Genomic DNA, 5,189 nt, shown 5'->3' on the forward strand with positions numbered 1-5,189 from the left:
ATCTTAGTCATAGGCCGTTTTACCCAGACCTTTCGCATTCATTTCTGCCTGTTCTGTAGATCCATATATTACTGCCTGTCACGTGAAACCTGTTTATAGATTCACACTTCGCCATTTTGGAGGACACTTCTCAAGATCTGAACCATTTTTCCTTTAAGTAGTAAGAATTGCATAAGTCGCCCTGGTATTCTGACCCGGTCCTTTATCGGCGAGTCAAAAAACTCCCTCAGCTATCAGGCAAATTGTTTGGCGAGTCAAATGAATCTGTTCCACCATTTAGTAGGTGCTTGGCGAGTTAATTTACCCGTAATTTTTCCCTTTGTAGCATGGGCACCGTTTAAAAAAATGATTGGCTCCCGACCAAGGTTGATGATACTCTCCTTAACAACTGTGAGAAAACGGGGAATCTGAACCCTCAAGAGGTTATCGGTTGGTGTTCCGGGTTAGGAGAGGAGATCCCCAACCCGAAGGAAGGGGAAATAGTTGTTTTCGTTGAACACCTTGAACGGGGTTTTAAACCGCCCGGATCAAAATTCCTCAGAGATGCCATGACCTTCATGAATGTCCGCCTCCAGGACTTAGGGACCAACTCGATAAGCAATTTATGTTAGTTCCAAGTGTTATGTGAAGCCTACTTGCGGATGGAACCTTCAGTTCCTTTATTCTGGTATTTCTTCCATTTGAATCGCCAGACATAATTTTCCAATGGTCCTAGTTTGGAGCTTGGAGGTGTTAATGTTCAATGCCATAGGGATAGTTCATTCCCGTCACTCGCCATGCCAAGCATCCCAAAGGCTGGGGCGAGTCTTGGTTTTAGTGCCAGGAAACTTCGCCTGAGGGTGAAAACAAGCTTCTTGGCTATAGGGAGGAACGTCTTCCAACAAATTTCAAACTCCCAGACAAGCTCACCGAAGAAGAGGAGTCAGATTTTATCCCAGTACTATCCGAGTTAAGATCTCTGACAAACAACGGCCTTACTGGGGTTGACTTAATCCGCTGCTGGGTCGAATGGCGTATCCTCCCCTTAAGTCGCCGGGACGGATTAATGTGTGATTTTGACGGTACCTTGGATCACCCCCAGTGCTATCTCCACACAGCACTAACAGAAAAAGATATTGTAACCATCATCAAGAAATTGACCGGCGAACCCATGGCCAAGTGCGGCCAAATAGGTCTTAAGCCGTTCTACAAGATCAACCCGGCACCAAAGGTAAATAACTTAACCCGCTTTTACCTTATTCCTTCCGTCTTACTTGAGCTATGACCTCTTATAATAAAAAATGCCATTTCAGAAAGGTGACAAATTCTGGTCCAGGAGGCCAAAAAAGATGGCCTTGAAGCAAGCCAAGCCGCCTCCAAAAAAGAAATCCAAGGGCAAGGGCAAAGCCGCCATTACTGAGCCATCTGACGCCGACGAATCCCAAGTCAGCGACGTACTTTCACAGGTAAGAACCCATCTTATTTAACTCGCCATTCATTGTTGATAGTTTTGTGTTTACGCCTCTGTATCTCTTGTGTAGAATGAGGACAATGAAAGCCAGGAAGACTCCGTAGAGGTAATTTCTGCTTCCTCCGACTCATCTTCTCCTCCACCTAAGCCGGCCAGGCGAATTTGTGGGAAAGTTCCCTTCTCACACCCAAATTCTTGTTGGGATCCAAATTTCCTTTTGAAGAAAGCGCAACATGCTTCCAATCGGAAAACTCGGAGTCATTCTGGAGACTTGGTGTCCGGGTTACCAACAAAAACCAAGAAAAGGCAAAATGAGGTATCTTTTAATAACACCTCTTCATTTCCTTTTGGATTGCGTTTATAACTCGCTCACATCTTGAAGTGTTTATTTTGCAGAGTTCTCTTCCTTCATCAGGCGACTCAGTGATGTCAGCACTCCCACCGATGATCCGCGTCCGAGGGTAAGTCTTTTATAACACTTAACTTATTCTGATGATGGTAATGTCTGTTTCTTTAAGCACACTCCCTTTTCCTTTTAGGGCTCAAACGAAGAAAAGGAAAACTGGCTGGTCAACTCCCATTACAGCTTCGGAGCCTATTGAAAAATCAGCACCGATCCAAGATAACCCAGCCCAAGATAAACCTGAAGATCAAGTGGATCTCCCAAGCTCGCCCAAGGAAACCATGGAAACGCCTAATCCGCCAAGTCCATTGAAAACAGCAGAAGACCCAGACGCTGTGGTCATCACCGGCACTCGCTTTTCTAAGCCGGCCTCAGCAGTTTTGTCGAAGCATGTATCATCATCAGCTCAACCTGCTATTGAGTATGAACTTTCCAAGGCTTTGCAAGTATGAAAATCTTGAAATAAGAAAACTTTGCTCCGACTTTGCAAGTCGCCTAGAGGCGAGTTATGAAATGGAAAAAAGTCTGCTTCTTATGCTGAAGAACAAACATGAGGTACGTCTTATTGCATACCGTATTATCCTTATTAACCCCCAAGGGCCGGGTCATCTACAAAAAGATGAGCCGGGTCTTAATAGTAAAATGAATCTGTCGACCTGTAACCCCAAGGGCCGGGTCATCTGTAAAAAGATGAACGGGGTCTTGATAATCGAAGAAAACTTTCGACCTGTAACCCCCAAGGGCCAGGTCATCTGTAAAAAGATGAGTCGGGTCTTGATAATTGAAGAAAACTTTCGACCTGTAACCCCCAAGGGCCGGGTCATCTGTAAAAAGATGAGCCAGGTCTTGATAATTTGAAGAAAACTTTCGACCTGTAACCCCCAAGGGCCGGGTCATCTGTAAAAAAATGAGCCAGGTCTTGATAATTTGAAGAAAACTTTCGACCTGTACCCCAAGGGTCGGGTCATCTGTAAAAAGATGAGCCAGGTCTTGATAATTTGAAGAAAACTTTCGACCTGTAACCCCCAAGGGCCGGGTCATCTGTAAACAGATGAGTCGGGTCTTGATAATTGAAGAAAACTTTCGACCTGTAACCCCCAAGGGTCGGGTCATCTGTAAAAAGATGAGCCAGGTCTTGATACTGTATAATTTGTCTAAAAAATTTATACATTAGCCCCCAAGTGTCAGGGATGTTGCTTGCAATAATTCTGAGACTTGCCCCTTGACCATATATTTCGGCAGGAATCACTTACCCAAGCTGAATCAGCATTTGGCGATTTGAAGAAAAATTTAACCGATCAGCAGGATGCCCGGGCAAAATCAGAAGAGAAGTGTCAACTGATCTTATCTGAGATGGAGAAGCTAAAAGCCGATTTAAAAAAGGCTCAAGCTGATCAAGATGCCGTGATAAAGCGAGCGGAAAAAGCCGAAGCTAAATTGGATACTGTGCAACAAGAGCTGGCCGGCTTAAAGTGACATATCTCCAACATGGCACAAGCCATCTTTGGTAAAAAACCAAACCCTGACCTTTTACTTTGTAAATAAATAACTTAGTATGTAGAAATTGCTGACCATCATTACTCCTTATGCAGGTCCAAGAGCCGCCAATCTTCAGAACGATTGTGTCCTGATGCTGAAGGCGATTTACACGTTAACAGAGCAGTTGTATACCGGAAGTGTGCTAACCGTGAAAGTAGTGATGGGTGCCAAGGAACCCATTACATCCATAAAGAAGATGCTTGGCTCCTTATCTACTCTTCCTCCTCAAATTGGTGACCAAACTCGGTCTGCTGCTCGAAAAGGAGCACTGAATTCTCTGAGTCGGTGTCTGGCGTATGCTCCAGAAATAAACCCTGAAGAGGTAGCGGCAGGCTTTCCCCAGCTCAAGGATGACGGGTCAGAATTCGCTGAAGAAGATTACCAGTGTGTTGTCAAAGAATCCCGTTCGGCAGCGACTCAGCTTGCAGCAAGCTTGGATTTATCAAAATACCAAGCCGCCTATGACAACAAGAACAAGAAAGTTAACCTGCCAACCTTTGTGACAACCAGCTTAACTCCGCGTCGACCCAAGAATCCTTTTGACTTGGAGGTGGATCTCTCATCAGTGATGAACGATGAAGATGAGTTCGCCGCGTTATCCAAGTGTAACTGGGTACTGGGCGACTTGCAAATTGAAGTCGTCCAGAGCTCGCAGCAGGCTGACCCGAGGACATCAGTAGAATAATCCTTTATGGATTTGGCCATAAGAGCCATGTCATAAGTCCTTTATAGAGATCAAACTGCCTCTGTGATGTCTTAAAAACCCTTATGTCGCCCTTAAGGCGCTTTAGAATGCTTGACCCGCCCTGAAGGCGTTTTTATGATGCTTAATCCATCGTGGCTATAATGATTTTGATCATCAACCTGTTTAAGCTTAAAAACATACATCAAATCATCTCAATGAATAATGGATGATAATAAATAATAACCGATCCAAGATATTTGAGGCGAGTTAGAAAAAAGTCTGAAAGACCTTGTGGCAGTGCCAGGAGGTAAAAAATAGCAATTTCGTCGGCTCATAAGGTCGCGACAGGATAGGACGAGTTATTAAAACTCAAGTGCTACCCGAGGGAGACTTTTGTATAAAAAGCTCAAGTATTTAGACCGGCTGATCACGCACGAGTCAAGCTTCAGTGAAGCGGGTTCGGTGAACCAATGGTTTCTGTATTTTCCATGTGGGGCGCTAGCCGGTACCAGACATGTTTTAACCAAGGCGAGTTCAGGGTCCATAAAGCGGAGTAACTCGCCAAGAGTTCATGGGTCCATATGGCGATTCGGCCAACACACAGTCCAGTATAACCATTTGTAATGTCGTAATTTTTCGCAGGCCAAATGGGTAGTAAGGCTGATCTCAGTGAGAGGAAGCCCCCAAGTGACCTATGATTAAGGGAAAAAACGGTCATAGGATTGTGGAAGCGTATACGCTATTACCACAAAATGACTTGAGAACAAACTGCCCTCAAGTAAGCCGGCCTAATCCACAAAATCATATAAGGCGCCTATGTTTGAATCGCGCGCTTATAGCGACTTTGATCCTCTTTGGCTTATCGATACCCAGTTTTGTAATAAGCGCATCATGGCGACTTAAGCTCTTTGGTATAGATAGCGTCCATGCTTGGGCGACTTGTTGAAGAGTAAAATAAAGATCCATACTTTCAATAAGATGAATTAGCAGGAAAACCCCCAAGCTTGGAGGCATCAAATTTATTGTTTCATAAGAAATGAAAAAGACTTACAAAAAGGGAGAGCTAATTAGCTCAAGTGTAATAAGGCCGCAAGTGGGCTATGTTCGAGGGG

This window comes from Hordeum vulgare, chromosome 4H (assembly GCF_904849725.1).
Source record: "Hordeum vulgare subsp. vulgare chromosome 4H, MorexV3_pseudomolecules_assembly, whole genome shotgun sequence".
Classification (NCBI taxonomy): Eukaryota; Viridiplantae; Streptophyta; class Magnoliopsida; order Poales; family Poaceae; genus Hordeum; species Hordeum vulgare.